We start from the raw sequence: 18167 nt of genomic DNA, 5'->3' as shown, positions 1-18167 counted from the left end.
TCATTTTTTTTTATCTAAAGGTCCAGATTCAAAATTGCTAAAAAAGTGTATCTCAATTTGACTTTTCTTTTAATGTATAGTACAGATAGTTTAATTGATTATACACAAATAAAATGTTTACAAATTCATTAGAAACGTCATTTCACGGAGCTACATATCTATATGCTAATTGGTTATAGCGGAGTAGGAGTGTTCAATATTTGGTTTGAAATTGTTTAACTCGAATACCGAACTAAAACGAATCGAAACTAGTTAGAAGTTGAAAATTAGTTTTCGGATTGATTAAAATTGAAATCGAATTCAATAATTGATTTTCGGTATTGATTAAACTGAATTAAATACCGAATTCAACTTACTAATGATATTTTTTTAAGTATATCAATATATTAATAATATGAATGCGATTTTTTGAATTCGAAGAAAATTGAATAGTTTTTCGTTTTGAAAATTAAAATTTTTAATTATGATGTGATTGTGACATAAGGATTTAGTGTATATATATATATATATATATATATATATATATATAAATTTCGTACAGATATGAATATACATATATATATATATATGTATAATTTCGTACAAATATATATATATATATATATATATATATATATATATATATATATATATATATATATATATATATATAGTAGGGGGATCAAATGAGAACCATTTTTAGACTGAGAACTCTGAGAACTAGGTATTCGAGCAAAAAAAATGACGCGGCCGAACAAAAAATAGGCATAGTCGAACTATTTTTATTTTTCGTCTTTTAGATGCATTGTTAGCTTGTTCTACATTTTATGTAGAACATGATGTAGAACAGCATGTAGAACATGCTGTTCTACACTTGTTCTACATCAATTTTCATCAAATTAAGTTAGGGTTTAGATTTAGGGTTTTAGGGTTTAGATTTTAGGGTTTAGGGTTTAGATTTTAGGGTTTTGAATGAGTTTTTTACACGAACGGTTTAGAGTTTAGGGTTTAGGGTTTAGGGTTTACGGAGTAAACCCGAAAACCCTAAACCCTAAACTCTAAATCGGGCTAAATTTTACTTCACAAAACATGAAAAAAAACGTTCATATTCTTCACGAACAATATTATCTTGAATGTTATTTTTGTCGATCGTTTTTCCGCCTAAATAATAACATTCATCACGAAGTGTCTCTTCTAAATGTTCATATTTTCGTGTGATCTTGATGCCGGAAAAAAATTCCAAAAAAAACAAAAAAAAAAAATTTTTTGCTTCCCTCCGCTTCCACCCGATTGATTACTTCCCCATTGATCCTGCCTATATATATATATATATATATATATATATATATATATATATATATATATATTAATTTTTTATGTTTTTTGAACTCGACTATGGTTATGAAGTAATACTAATATAATTATATATATCATAGTAGTTTGTGTTAGGATATTAGGATCCAAACAACGCTAGTAATTCTACAAGATTACTAGCCGAGTAGTGATACTATCAAGATCACTCAACCCACTTAATGAACGAAAGATAATAAATGCGAAAATGTAAGAACGACACAAGATATAACGTGGTTATATGCAATCGTTGTGATTGTTTTAGTCCACGGACCAACTAGAGATTGTTATATTACTGAATACTTGAGAGTGGTGTGTTACAATGACTATGAATGAGCTCTATATATAGAGCAAACAAGAAACCAACCAAACTACAACTTGATCTTCAAGTGTGCTAGTAATTATGAAAGATAAACCAACTAGCCATGTTTTACACCCATTAATGACATGATCACAGCCACAATTAGTGGTGTAAAGCAACCCACTAAGCACCTAAAGTGAAAGGAGAATCAATTAAGATCAGATCCCATGTGTGCAAGTTGCCCACTTGCTGCCAGACATCGTGCGCGCCGTGCACACTTAAACGTGCGCGCCGTGCACACTCCCAAACTTCGAGCAAGCCTTCTGATCAAAACTTCTCTAGTGCGCGCAGGGAGCGCGCCGCGCACCATCACCGCGCACAATCAATTTGCTCTGTTTTTGATCTGTTTTTTCTCTGTTTCACGCTTACCGAAATCTGCAAAATCCGTGCAAGTGTTGAAACATTTTTTTTTCTTCTCGTTTTGTATAAATGTCTCCATACTCTAACAAATCTCCCACTTGGAGACTTTGAACAAGCTCCATTCATATCAATGAATTTACCAAGAACATTAAACCACCTTCGATTACCGCCAAATACCATTTGGGACACGCACACTCAACACATACTTCGGATGAGTAGACTTTCGATAAAAGGTCTTCAATACTACTTGTTAAACTTGTAACACCATTCACATCTCTAGTTGGGGTCTTCTCTCATCAATTCATGAGAAGACCAATTGAGGTAATGCAAAACCTCAATTTCTCTGTTGTAACCACCTTAGTAAACATATCGGCAGGATTCTTCGTACCAAGGATTTTCTCCAAGAATAAAGTGCCATCATTTATATGTTGTCGAATAAAATGATACCTTATCTTGATGTGTTTCGTTCGACTATGAAACACCGGATTCTTCCCAAGATGAACCGCACTTTGATTATCACAATACAAGACGCAATAGTCTTGTCTTTTACCCAACTCGCCTAAGAAGTTCTTCAACCACACTAGCTCTTTAGAAGCTTCCGCAATAGCCATGTATTCGGCTTCGGTGGTTGACAAAGCAACACTCTTTTGCAATCGAGATAACCAACTAATCGCCGTCTTCCCCATTGTGAAAACATAACCCGTAGTGCTTTTCCCCGAATCATCACATCCACCCAAATTAGCATCCGCATAACCTCTAAGTATGAGATTGTTTTTGGAGAAACACAATCCCATATTAGAAGTACCTTTCAAATAACGAAGCAACCATTTGACCGCTTCCCAATGCTCTTTTCCAGGATTAGACATATAACGACTTACAACTCCCACTGCTTGAGCAATATCGGGTCTTGTACAAACCATGGCATACATAATACTACCCACGGCTGATGCATATGGAACCTTTTCCATATCCTTCTTGTCTCTTTCCGTCTTTGGTGATTGACTTTTCGATAACTTTAAGGTGCTTCCCAAAGGCATAGAACGAGCCTTTGAATCTTCCATGTTGAACCTCTCTATTACTTTCTCAATATATTTGGATTGAGACAAGTATAGAGTACCCTTCACACGATCACGCACAATACTCATGCCAAGTATTTGCTTAGCACCGCCAAGATCTTTCATCTCGAATTCTCGGGAAAGTAATTCCTTCAACTTGTTAATTTCGGACATGTTTGAACCTGCAAGTAACATGTCATCAACATACAACAATAAGATTATGTAAGAAGACTTGAATTTCTTCAAGTAGCAACAGTGATCCGCTTCACATCTTAAGAAACCAATCTTCTTCATAAACTCGTCAAACTTCAAGTACCATTGCCGAGGTGCTTGCTTCAACCCATACAAACTTTTCTTTAGCTTACAAACCCACTTCTCTTTACCCTTTACCTCAAAGCCCTCGGGTTGCCTCATGTAGATCTCTTCAACAAGATCACCATGTAAGAATGCAGTTTTTACATCTAGTTGCTCAAGATGTAAGTCTTCGGATGCAACCATAGAAAGTACCAAACGGATAGTAGTCATTTTAACTACCGGTGAAAATATCTCTTTGTAGTCAACCCCTTTCTTTTGTTGAAAGCCTTTGACTACCAAACGAGCCTTGTACCTTTTCTTGCCATCCATCTCATTCTTGATTCTATATACCCATTTGCTTTGCAATGCCCTTTTATCATGAGGTAACTTCACTAGTGACCAAGTCTTGTTCTTCTCAAGTGATCCCATCTCTTCTTTCATGGCAAGTTCCCATTGTATGGATTCTTTTGTTTTTCTTGCCTCAAAGTAACTTTCGGGTTCACCATTCTCGGTATAGAGCAAGTAGTTTGCTGATGGAGAATACCTAGGATTAGGTTTGAGCACTCTAGTCGAGCGTCTTAGTGTAGGATTAACCGAAATGGTTGGACCGGTTTCATTTGTAACTTCCTCATCACTAGAACTCGCACTATGTTCGGAATCATCACCGCTTTCCGAATCATCCCCATCATTAGCATTTCCCGACACCTCACCGTCATTCGGCAATTCATTGTTTCCCAAACTCCCACTAGAACCTGCAAGATCATCAATAGAAACATCGTCAAAAGTAACTTGACTCGGTTTAGGACTCCCCGTTTCCGGTTTGCCATGGACCGAATCTTCATAAAAAGTAACATCTCGCGAACGAATTACTTTTCTAGCTTCGTTGTCCCAACAACGATAGCCTATTTCATCCGACCCGTAGCCTATGAAAATACACTTCTTTGACTTAGCTTCAAGCTTGTCTTTATCCGCATCTTTGGTCTTCACATATGCATTACACCCAAAGATCCTAAGGTGACCATAACTCACCTTCTTGCCTTGCCATTCTTCCTCGGGAATTCGGAAACCCAACGGTGTTGAGGGTCCCCTATTTATCAAATAAGCCGCCGTATTGACCGCATCCGCCCAAAACATTTTAGGCAAACCGGCATGTAGTCTCATACTCTTAGCCCTTTCATTTAACGTACGATTCATACGTTCGGCGACCCCATTGTGTTGCGGTGTCTCCGGTACCGTTTTCAACATTCTAATACCGAGCTTTGCACAATGGTCCTTAAACTCAAGACTACCATATTCTCCTCCATTATCCGACTTCAAGCACTTAACCTTCAAGTTAGTCTCATTTTCTACCATAGCTTTCCACTTCACAAAAGTATTAAATACATCGAATTTAGCTTTAAGAAAATAAACCCATACCTTTCGAGTGGAGTCGTCAATGAAGGTGACATAATAGCGAGAACCTCCATGTGATTCTACATTGGTTGGACCAAACACATCCGTATGAACGAGCTCTAATTTCTCCAACTTAGGTGCATTCCTCGATTTCCCAAAAGTCACCTTCTTTTGCTTCCCATAAACACATGGTTCGCAAAACTCAAGTTCTACTTTCTTCAAATCCGGAATCCTCCCACTCGAAACAAGCATCTTCATACCCTTCTCACTCATATGCCCGAGTCTTCGGTGCCATAGAGTTGATTCGGACTCAACATTAACCGTAGCAACCACCGTGTCTTCATCAAACACTTCAACCATATAAAGTGTTCCCCTTTTATGTCCACGAGCCACAATACTACTACCCTTAACCACCTTCCATTGGTGGTTTTCAAAAGTAACCGCGTTACCTTCATCATCTAATTGACCAACCGAAATAAGTTTCCTTTTCAATTTAGGAATGTACCTTACGTTCTTCAAAGTCCAATTAGAACCAAGAGTAGTCTTCAAAACAACATCTCCAATGCCGTCTATGTTGAGTCGCTTGTTGTCCGCCAATCTCACCTTGCCTCGATATGAATGAAAATTCTTCATCATGCTTTTGATATGAGTAGCATGAAACGAAGCTCCCGAATCCAAGATCCAAGACTCCATAGAATTTTCAACACTACACAAAAGTGCATCATCACTTTCACCTTCGGCCAAGTTTACACCTTTCGTGGAACCATTTTTGCAATTCCTTTGAAAGTGCCCTTTTTGATTGCAACCCCAACAAGTAACTTCACTTCTATCTTTCGATGGATGCCTCTTCTTAGACTTCTTCCTACCCTTCTTCTCACCGCGTTCAAATTTTCTACCACGGTTGTCGGTACTTAACAAAGAACCGGATGTCGATTCTCCCGAGTTTCTTCTACGAGTATCTTCACCAAGAATCAAATCCCTTATAGCTTCAAACGCTAGCTTAGTAGTTCCCGTAGAGCTACTAACCGCGGTAACCGTACCCGACCAACTTTCCGGTAATGATGAAAGCAAGATAAGTGCTTTTAGTTCATCATCAAACTTAATCTCTACCGATTCAAGTCTTGAAACGATATTATTAAATTCATTGATATGATCCGTTGCACTCGTACCTTCCTTCATCTTAGTATTAAACAATTGACGCATGAGAAATACCTTATTTGCAGCTGTAGGTTTCTCATACATGTTAGAGAGTGCTTTCAAGCAAGCAAACGTTGTCTTCTCATTCACAACGTTGTATGCAACGTTCTTAGCAAGTGAAAGACGAATAGCACCCAAAGCTTGACGATCCAAAAGCGTCCAATCCGCATCGTCCATGCTTTCGGGCTTGGTCTCTAACAAGGGTTGGTGTAGCTTCTTTTGATACAAGTAATCTTCAATTTGCATCTTCCAAAAGCCAAAGTCTCTTCCATCGAATCGGTCGATTCTAAACTTCCCATCTTCCGCCATCGTTCCCTTAACGAAACCTTGTGCTCTAGATACCAGTTGTTAGGATATTAGGACCCAAACAACGCTAGTAATTCTACAAGATTACTAGCCGAGTAGTGATACTATCAAGATCACTCAACCCACTTAATGAACGAAAGATAATAAATGCGAAAATGTAAGAACGACACAAGATATAACGTGGTTATATGCAATCGTTGTGATTGCTTTAGTCCACGGACCAACTAGAGATTGTTATATTACTGAATACTTGAGAGTGGTGTGTTACAATGACTATGAATGAGCTCTATATATAGAGCAAACAAGAAACCAACCAAACTACAACTTGATCTTCAAGTGTGCTAGTAATTATGAAAGATAAACCAACTAGCCATGCTTTACACCCATTAATGACATGATCACAGCCACAATTAGTGGTGTAAAGCAACCCACTAAGCACCTAAAGTGAAAGGAGAATCAATCAAGATCGGATCCCATGTGTGCAAGTTGCCCACTTGCTGCCAGACATCGTGCGCGTCGTGCACACTTAAACGTGCGCGCCGTGCACACTCCCAAACTTCGAGCAAGCCTTCTGATCAAAACTTCTCTAGTGCGCGCAGGGAGCGCGCCGCGCACCATCACCGCGCACAATCAATTTGCTCTGTTTTTGATCTGTTTTTTCTCTGTTTCACGCTTACCGAAATCTGCAAAATCCGTGCAAGTGTTGAAACATTTTTTTTTTCTTCTCGTTTTGTATAAATGTCTCCATACTCTAACAGTTTGTATCATATAATCATGCATATATTGTAACTTGTATGTCGAACAATGTTTTTAATACAATTTAGACTTTTTTTACTCGAAACAAATCAAAAATCAAATTTGAATTTAATTCAGTTTGAGTTTAATTTTGATGTTTGAATTCGCTATTTAATTCCGTTTCGATTTTGCTCTTAGATTAGAAGTTGAAAAATTAAACAAAGCATACTAAACCGAACCCATAAACACCCGCATCTAACTAATTTCTATCAACTACCAAATTTTCCCCGCTATTTTGATTACTTGATTCGCACGTCATTATTTACACCGACTTAAAACCGTATATAAATACAAATCAAAACCCCTAAATTCTATCTTCTAATTTTCTCGTTTTCACTGCTCCGATCTTAAGGTTCACAAACCCTAGGTACGTTTCCGATTTATATTGTTGTTCGTCGTCTAATTATTTAGGTTTTCGATTACGGTATACGTTATATCCTTATCGTTTTATTATCTAGGTTTTATTGCCGCCGTTAATTTTGGTACGGATTAGGTTTTATCGTAGATTTTGATATTTTGAGTTTGCTTTTTCAGTGCGATAAAGAGTAAACATGGATTCTATTGATGCTGAGATTGTGAAAACACGGGAAGAAAGGAAGATAATGGAAGCAACATTAGCTTCGAATTCGATTACTTTCGATACTGAGATTTATAACCGAAACAATCTGTTTCAGGATTATAACAGAGAAATTGCTGTTATTGGTGAGGATGATAATGTTGATGTTATGGATATCGATGTTGCTAGTAAACTACCTTATTACACTGCTCCGAGATCATTGTTAAACGATATGCCGCGTGGTGGTGGTGATGATGAGTCGTTAGGGTTAAAGAAGTCGCAACAGATTATTGATAGAGAGGATGATTACAGGAGGAGAGGAGGTTGAATCAAGTTATCTCGCCTGAGAGACATGATGCTTTTGCGAATGGTGATAAGACTCCGAAACGTGAAACGAGGACGTATGCTGATGTCATGAGGGAATCAGATTTGAAAAGAGATAAAGAAGAAACTTTGAAAGTGATTGACAGAAGGAACAAGGAAGAAGATAATAAGGCGGGGTCCGTAGCTTCACAAGCTAATCAAAAGAGAAGGAACAGATGGGATCAATCGCCGGATATTCGAATGGGTTGGGAAGCTACTCCAACACCGAAACGTCAGAGATCAAGGTGGGACCAGACCCCTGATACTATGGAAAGTGTCACACCTGGTGGTGGGACCCATGTTGGTGGGGTTGAAATTGCTACCCCAACCCCAGGAGCTTTAAACCGTGGTGCCATGACACCAGATCAGTATAATTTGTTAAGATGGGAGAAAGATATTGAAGACAGAAATCGACCATTAACAGATGAAGAATTAGACGCGATGTGTTACATTCCAATTAGAACGCCTGTGAGGAAGCTTTTTGCTACTCCAGCTCCTTTAGGAACACCGTTGTATGCGGTACCTGAAGAAAACAGAGGTCAACAGTTTGATGTTCCTAAAGAGATGCCAGGTGGCATGCTGTTTATGAAGCCGGAGGATTACCAGTACTTTGGTTTCCTTTTGAATGAAGAAGATGAAGATAAGTTGTCTCCAGACGAATATAAAGAACGAAAAATCATGAAATTGTTACTGAAGGTTAAGAATGGTACTCCTCAACAGAGGAAAACAGCTTTAAAACAGTTTACTAACAAGTCTCGTGAATTTGGTGCTGGGCCATTGTTTAACTGTATTCTCCCTTTACTTATGCAGCCTACTTTGGAGGACCAAGAAAGACACTTGCTGGTCAAGGTTATAGACAGAGTGCTTTACAAGTTAGATGAGCTCGTTCGACCTTATGTGCACACGATTCTAATCGTTATAGAACCTTTGTTGATCGACAAAGACTATTATGCTCGTGTAGAGGGTCGAGAAATCATCTATAATCTCAGTAAGGCTGTTGGGTTAGCTACCATGATTGCTGCGATGCGTCCAGATCTCGATAACATTGATGAATACGTTAGGATTACAACTGCAAGAGCTTTTAGTGTGGTTGCATCAGCACTTGGTGTACCTGCAATTTTACCTTTTTTAAAAGCCGTTTGTCAAAGTAGGAGATCATGGAAAGTTAGACATACGGGTATCAAGATCGTTCAGCAAATTGCTATACTGATTGGGTGTGCAGTGCTTCCCAATTTAACGGCTCTCATTGGCTGCACTTGCTGAGTCAGCTGCACCGTATGGTGTTGAAAGCTTTGACTCGGTTATTAAGCCTTTGTGGAACGGTATTCGGTCTCAACGTGGAAAGGTTTTGGCTGCGTTTTTGAAAGCAATCGGATTTATCATTCCTTTAATGGATGCTGAAAATAGAAACTACCATATTAAGGAAATTATGCTAAAACCCTGACCCGTCAAATGTGTTCCCATTCCCAAGTTGCTTGAGACGTCGAAAGAAATTTTTTGAAACTCGATGTTATAAAATTAGAATTATGTACGATGAGATAAAAATAATGCATGTTTTTAGACAATATATAGTTGTTAATTGATGACCACTTGAACATCATATGTTGGCTCCTAATTTTCTAAGTTACAATGATTAGTTTTCAGTATAATTTTACAAGTGTCTAAAACTAAAACAAGTACATGTTTTTCAGTCGAATATGATAAAGGTTGTAAAAGTCGCTAGCGGAGACCAGTTGGTTAAAATTTCGTAAGCATAAATATGCTGAATACGATAAGATATAGAGTGAATATCTTACTGATTTCTAAGAGATAATATGTTATTTTTTTTTATTTCATCCACATATTCATATATGGTTAGAAACAAGGATAGAAAATTTGCATTTCGCTACGGGGTGATTTTGTCAGTTAACGGTCGAATAAATTGAACGCTTTTAGGAAAACGGTTAACAGTTGGTTAGTTGAACGTTTAAAGAACAAATAAAAAAATAAAAAGGGAAGGTGAAAAAAAGAAGTAAAAAATGTTGTAAAAAGATGCTTTAAAATCATTAAAAAAAGTTGGTTAGTTAAATGTTTAAAAAATAAAGAAATAAACAGAAAGTTGAAAAAATGAAGTAAAAAAGATATAAATAGATGATGAAAAAAAGTTTAAAAAAAAAAATTACCAAAATACCCCCGAAGTTGGAGGTATATACCGAAATGCCATCATGAATAGTAACTTGTTTATCACATTTAGTATTGTCGGTTAACGGTCGTTTAATTGAACGCTTTTTAAAAACCGTTAGTTGAACGTTTAAAAAGTAAAGAAATAAAAAAAGAAAGTAAAAAACGTGGTAAAAAGATGCTTTAAAAACATTTTAAAAAAAGTTTGTTAGTTAGAGGTTTAAAAAATAAGTTATATCACAATATAGAAAAAAAAAAAAAAAAAAGTTACAAATAGAAGAATTATTTCTCATCTTAGTAAATTGAATAATTTTTTTTATGCGTTTGCCCATTAATTAATTATTAATTAACCCTTATATACTAAAAGTAGTGTTAACCGTGCGGGCCGAATCCGGACTAGTTTATACTATTACAACTACCAAGCACGTAAAAATCCTTAAATAACATCTTAAAATTTGTTGTAGTTGTGACTAGATTGTGAGATACGAAGTAAAGTACAACCATTTTCGATAGAATTTGTAATGACTAAATAAATCTCTTAGAATCTTATCTTTTACCAGTGTGTTAATGAAGATAGTTTAAATGATTACTCCATTGTTTTCTTTTTTGAACAGCAGTAGGAGATCACTCATAGGAACTTTACCAGTCACGCGTTCATCTCCTGCAGTTGTATACCCCGCCCCACAACTGCTGCTCAGAAGGAAACTCGGCCTAATCTGAGGACATGGGCGGTAAAACCCCCCACTCCTCACTGTTCCCACAACGCGATGTGCGGAAGGCACCTTTGGGTGGAATTCAATGGTAAATGGGCAACCTTGTGTGCAATATTGTACCCCCACAAGAGTCAAACTCCTGACCTCTCGCTAAGAGAGGAAGACCATTACTACATGAGCTACAACACAATGTTAAATGATTAATCCATTGTAAAAAGAAAATGTTTGCAAATTGATTAACTACTTGAGTTCAATGAGCTACGTATGCAGAAGAGTAAGAGTGTTCAATATTTGATTTGAAACTGTTTAACTCGAATTCCGAACCGAATTTAGAAGTCGAAAAATGTTTTTCATATCGATTAAAACTGAAATCGAATTCAATAATCGATTTTCGGTTTGATTTTTGGTTTTGAATTATTTGAATTCGGTTAAACTGAATTCGGTTTCCAGTACGTTTTTCTCCAGGTGATATGTACCTTAACCCTTATGCTCCAATCACGTTTCTCATCATTGATGAGGTTCAAAGGGGTGTATTGATTAACAGCTTCCATTTTTTTTTATCTTTAGTGTAGAGTGGGTTTCAGATTGGAGATAAGTATGTTTGTAGGATGAATTTCAATGAATGAATATCCTTATATTTATACTACACAGCCAACCCTATGAATTGATGTTAGTGGCGGTAAATTAGTGAAAGATAGGATCAAAGTAAATTGGTAAGAATTCAATTGATTGAATTCTTTACGCGTCATAATCATTTGACTTTATTTTATTCCTAAAATAAAGTTTAGTTTTAAACTAACTGCACAATTTTATGCATATTTTTAGGGTAAATATTTATCGCATTAAGTTTTTGGAATCTGAGTATAAAAATTGGCAATTTTTTTGTGAGTAACTAATATACAACCTTAAATAGTTGTGATTCTCGGTTATCAAAAAAAAAATAAAAAAAAATTGTTGTGATTCAAATGGGTTTTATTTACTGATTGTTTCTCCAATTATATTGATTGATATGATATGGGTTAAAAATTAGCTGTTATTGATCCATATACGTTTTAAATTAGACTATGTTACATATATGATGAATTGAGTCAAGTTATGTTTTAACTACAGAACGAAATCTGAGTCAAATGTTATCATTAAGTGTTCGTACCCAAGTGCATAAAAACTACTGAATTGCTTAACTAAGTTTTAGTATTATAAACTTCTTCAATAATAGTTTAAGTAAGTCTTAGGATTATAATCTACTTCACTGATAGGTTAACTAAGTGTTAGAACCCAAATCGAATAACGGATTCGCTTATTTGCTTTCGAGTAACGCGTGATCAACTACAGTAAATCAAAAGTTTATCATTATACCAGTGTCTTATTTAGTTGTACTCAACCAATAATTTTATTACCCGTTTAAACAAACTTTATCATGATTAGTTCCATAAACATTACAAAATGTACGATATGATTATCAAAATTGTGTTCATTTGAAGGTTTAATGAAAAAGCGTAGTGAGAAATGGTGAATTTGACCATTGTGTGACAGTTATTTTATATTTGATGATATATGCAAGCAAACTAAACTTTGATTGACAAATTCAATTTTTCCACTTGTGCAGTTAAACTCAATTCAGTATTCAGTATACCTCTAAATACACAAACTAGTTAAACTATATGTAAAAATTCATTATATTCACACCTAAATCGAGGTTCAATTGAATAGCCAAAATTAGCATATCAAAAACTCTCAATTGAATAGACAAAAATAGCAGATAAAAAAAACTCGGATTACTAAGATTATGATAGCGGGTGTGACGCCCCGTATAAAATCATCGTGTATGATTCATCAACAACAGAATCATTACAAGGTCAAACACTACATGCTGTTTGAAAACCAGTTTTGCATTCATAAAAAGATAGCGTTTTACAAAAGATAACGTGCTTCCTATGAATAGAAGCGTAAACATAAGTACGTGACCCAAAGGTCGTTACAAAGCCATTGTTTGAAAATAACATAAGTTACGAATGCAAAAATAAAAGTTCCATGATTGAGACATCTCTAAGTAATGCAGCGGAAATCTAGCACAGCAGGTCCGTAACAGCAAGTCTATAACACCAAGACAGCAAGTCTAACAGCGGAAACAACAACGTCTATGCACATGAGAAATACACGCTTAAAAGTCAACACGAATCTTGGTGAGCTATAGTTTGTAATCAGTAAAGTAATGTAGACCACGAGATTTCAGTGCTTCAATCAGCAGTTTAAATCAGTATGAAAAGTATATGCTTAACCGTGGGCACCCGGTAACTAGACTTAACGTATGTATATCACCCCCTAAAAGTGCACTTGGCGAGTGCGTTTGTCCTAGAAGTATTAAACACCCGTTGTCTGCTAGCGCGACTAGCCCGAGTGGGGTTGTCAAACCCTATGGATCCATATCTAAGATTCGCATTCACGGTTAGAAAACCAATGATTAAACGTTACCGAGCTAAGGGGAATCTTTGTGCCGTTTTGTAACCCACACATATATAAAGTTTAAGTAGTCGTGTCTAGTATGTAAAATGTAAAAAGCGCATGTATTCTCAGTCCCAAAAATAGTAAAAGTAGTAAAGGGATGCTATAACTCACAGTGAATAAGCAGTAAAAGTTGATATGAAACGTATGCAAGTAGTAAGTCTGTCCGAAAGGTCGTCAACCTAAGTCAAAGGTCACTAGGTCAGTATGTTGTCCCCATAAGTTTAAAAGTGCATAGATTAAGTTTAAGTGTCATCATCATCATCATCATCATCATCATTCATCAAAGCTAAAGTAAGTTTAACAAGAATAGAGATTGAAACAAAATCCTGACTTTGGACAGCTGTTACAACCTCCATACAAATCGAAAAGACGCGCAGTCAGTGGCCTTGGCTCCGTATGTGAGTCCTCTAACCGCTGACCAATTTTCAGAACCTAACTCGTCTTCGTTTGACTGTGGCGATGGTTTAAGTGAGAGTAGGTCAGAATTTTCAGCACGTCGTTACAAAGGCGTAGTGACTTTCGGAAGGCTATAAATCCTAAACCGTATATCGGATCCAGGAGTCTGATCAGACCCCGTAAAAAAAGCAAACAAGTGCTCCGGTGGGTTTCTTTGTGCATGATGCTCATCACGGTTCTCATCCTTGATGCGTGTAAGCTTCAAGTGTACAACTCTTTGATGTTTTAGCATCACTTTGACCAAGTTTCAAACATCAACACACAACTAAGAGTAAAAGCTATCATTCTACAAGTTTTGAACATCAAGTTTTGCCTCTTTATTGCATAAACCCAATAAAGCTTCAACCTTTACCCTTTTTACACAAGTTTATGCATCTATATCATGTGAGATGATAAAGACTTAATCTTTATCATCACAACAATCACAAAAAGGTTCCAAGCAAGTGAGATCTACAATAATAACTTAGATCTCAAGTATTAAGAAAACCATAAGCTAGAAAGCTTGGATCTTTACAAGATTAATGAGACCATAAGCTAGAAAGCTAAGATCTAGTAAAAGTAATGAGACCATAAGCTAAAAAGCTAAGATCTTTAACAAAATAATGAAACCCTAAACTAGAAAGCTTGGATCTTTAATGTTCTTGAAGATCCTTAAAGCAAAAGGCTAGATCTCCAAGCTTTATGAAGATCATAAACACAAGTTTTGATCTTTATAACAAAATAAAAGAATCATAAGCTATAAAACCTAGCTCTAACAAGTAAATGAAGATTCAAAGCTAGAAAGCTTGAATCTTTCATGTTCTTGAAGGATTCAAACCCAAGTTTGAATCTACAAGATATAACAAGATCAAAAACTAAAAAGCTTGATCCTTTAAATGATGATGATGATGTCGTGAATATGAAGAAGAGAAGAAGAAGAAGAAAATCTAAAACTTACACTTTTTAGAGTGAGAAAGACTAGAGAGAGAATTAGAGAGTAAGTGTGTGTAATTTGTGAATGAGATCAAGTGTAAAATGGGTGAGGTTTGTGTGGTATTTATAGGGGAAAAGGGGTGTTTAGGCTGTGGGTATGGGGGGAGACAAGGGGGGACAACTTTTGCTTTTTGGTTAATGATTGTCTAAAGTTGGTGCTTATGTTGGGATCCCATGCAACATTAAGGATAATGGTAAGCAAAAATGATAGTATGTTTCCTCTAATAAATGGGCATTTATCTTACATATAAATGGGTCATAATCTATTAATAATTGGGCTAATTAAATAGTCCACTAGCTAGAGTATGGTGGGCTAAAGTCCAACAAGGTAGAAAGTCCAACAATACTAACTAGTGTGCTCTAGTAAATTACTAAGCGTAATTAAGCATCCAAAAACTCAAGTAATTGTTATTAGGAAATAACAATTAGTATTACGTAGTCATAATATTCCGATCATGACCAAAGTTAAACGTGTACCAAGTACATAGCTCATTTCAAACGTCAAGTGACACCAACGGTCGTAAAAGCATTCGGGGATCAAGTTAAGTGATTACACACTTAATAGCACGTTATAAGATATTAATGAAAGTAATTAATCATTAAATAAGATCGCAGAGCATAAACTAGCTCAGTACGCACATATACGCAGTTTCGTGAAAGCACAAAGTACAAAAGCAAGTCGAAAAAGCCGGGTCGTTACATTACCCACCTGTTTAAGAAAATTTCGTCCCGAAATTTTGAGGAGTGACCAACAATGGTACCGTATTCAAATAAGAAGGAGCGTATCAAAGTTCCGAGTGTCTCGTAGGCTCAGAAGTGAACTATTTACCTTGAAAGGTACTTGGGCGTATGAAAGTAAGAATAGGTATATGCCATTAATTAAGTCTCTTGTCCTAAGAGATCAACAGTTTGGTTTCGTTTCTTGCTAACACTAATATGTCATCCGAATATATACCCACAAAAGGAAAGATGATGTCTTTAGCCTTACAAGCATCTTCAGTAGGCTGGATGCATGAAATGCATCATGAATGTTACCAAACTCATCTAAAACATCGAGCGCTTATGTCGCAATACTAAGCTGACAGGTAGAATGGAAAACATGGTGATCACAACCATGCGATTTGATGTCTGGATAGTGTTAGCCACGGATTTTACTAACCCCCTTAATTTCAGAAGGAGACCATAGGCATAAAGAACCCGATATTTAAGAAACGTTTCATTTGAATAAATGAATTGAAATTTTTAGTTGAAAGTGACTAATCAGACTTACATGCAATGCCAGCCATAATTATTTATAGTGTCTTCAGGACGGTCTGAATGAACAATGAAGGATATCACCCAGTTTACCATACTGTAGGTGAACTTATCCTTGGATGGAATAAAAGCACAGTTTCATAATGTAACTTTATCCTTTCAGTTACATGTTGAAGTTAGGGTTAACATTAACTAGAACAACATATAGTTGTAACCAACGAAGGAAGGAATATGTAGAGTAACCACATCAATGTCGTAGATGTTTTAAGTAGTCCCTTCCAAGAGGATAACAAGATTCATAGATTCCTAAAGTATTTTACATTACATTTCCGAAAGAAAATCGTACATAAGGTGTGATCTTTGAACCAGGGTGAACTCTTCGAGCGGTTCGTTCTGAATTTATCCTTATACTTAAGGGGATGCGCGGATGAGAAGATATGTGAACTCTCAGTTCTAAGGAATGGTTTACTCTAAGTGAGAAGAATCTCCAAAAATGATTTCTTGTATCTCAATATACTGATTCATAGAGATGATGTTTACGAGGGTGTTGCGATTAGCCATAAAATATTGAGAGTAGAAACCCGCCTAGTGCCTTTTCTATGATAGGGTGACCACTGAGTGTTTCCCAGAAAACTGACTTATCGTCTCGCTTTTTTGTCAAGTCTAACCTTAAAAGGAATATTTTACGAGCGCAAAGACTTCCTAACAAATTTTGTAAATCTGCCATCCAAAGTGGCTCAAGAGTTTTTAATAAAGATCTTAATAGTAAGCTTTGTCCCTAACGGAGGGCGAGAAGAAGTGTGATCCACACATGGTGTAGTCCAATACGAAAACCTTTAATAAAGTCAATCAAGGAAGTTTCGAAAAGCCTTTAAACGTTTGATGTGACAACATAAACGAAACGAAGTTCTTAGTAAATTTTGAAGTATGTACAACGTGTACCATTTTACACAAAACTATTTGATTTAAGTTAAACAGCTCACTAGAGGAGCGATCTTTAAATAATTTGAAGGTATATCTTAGTATGTACCAACCAAAATAAGTAAAGGTAAATTTATTAAATATATACATACATATATGATTTTATAAATCGCATAAGTGACATGAAAATTTTATTATTTTCATTTGTCCATAAATCTCGTGAGGACCGCACAAATAAACAACGAGCAAAAATTTTGATAAACATAGTTTTTAGTATTTCAGAGGTTACGAGTTGAAAAAGATTGAGTGAAAAATCTTTGAATCATCGGGTGACATGCTACTAGGTAATGAAAACTAATGAATTAAATATAGTTTTGATAATTATCAGGACACAAGTCTTTGGGCCAAAAATGTTCTCATGCGAAGCCGTTGCTAAAAGTGAGGTATAAAGGATAAAGCATGAGGATGAGAAGTTAATCGCTTCTTGACTTTGCAAAATGCCAGACAGGTTATGACTAATATTAAAGTCGGAATAATGATGGTATTAATATCACTAAACGGGAATTCCCCTGGAATAAGTCAGGACTTAGAGTTATGTAAGAAAGAGCATCGTTCCAACAGGCGTGGCAATTAAGATCCTTGGGGTGACGCAATAGCTTTGAATGGTTTAAGTGTTAGTGGATGCCCGAAGGCTCTGCATGACGTGGTAGTAAGTGCCTTCATCACCTACACACACACACACATGAATCTCATAATTTTGACGGTTGTCAGTCTTTATGATGACTTGGATACGAATAAGCAACAAAAAAATTTTACATGACAAGCAACGAAAATTTTATAGAAATCGTTTAAGGTGACAATGTAAGAAAAGAAACGAAGTTCTTAGCAAACTAGGGTTATGTACAACACGTACCATTCAAGGTAAAACATCTTTTGAATAAAATATTTGATTTGTAAAAGTGAAAGTAAAAGTTCATATGTATTAGTCAAAAAGAAGTAATTATTTACTTTATTTTATATAACGTATACGATTTCAAAAATTTGCACGAATGGCAAATAAAATAAATTTATTTTTACAAAACTTTGAGAGGATCGCACAGTAAAATAGTGTGTAAAATTTTGGCAAACAAAATTTTCATATTTCGGAGGTTACAAGTTGGAAAAAGATTGATGAGGAC

At 36.0% G+C, this 18167-nt stretch overlaps 1 pseudogene; it reads left to right on the top strand.

Annotated features, from left to right (window-relative positions):
* Positions 1-7897: 7897 nt before the first annotated feature.
* Positions 7898-9537, top strand: LOC139865957 (uncharacterized; annotated as a pseudogene).
* The last annotated feature ends 8630 nt before the right edge of the window (positions 9538-18167 follow it).

This window comes from Rutidosis leptorrhynchoides, chromosome 9 (assembly GCF_046630445.1).
Source record: "Rutidosis leptorrhynchoides isolate AG116_Rl617_1_P2 chromosome 9, CSIRO_AGI_Rlap_v1, whole genome shotgun sequence".
NCBI lineage: Eukaryota > Viridiplantae > Streptophyta > Magnoliopsida > Asterales > Asteraceae > Rutidosis > Rutidosis leptorrhynchoides.
This window is presented reverse-complemented; position numbering and strand designations above follow the sequence as displayed.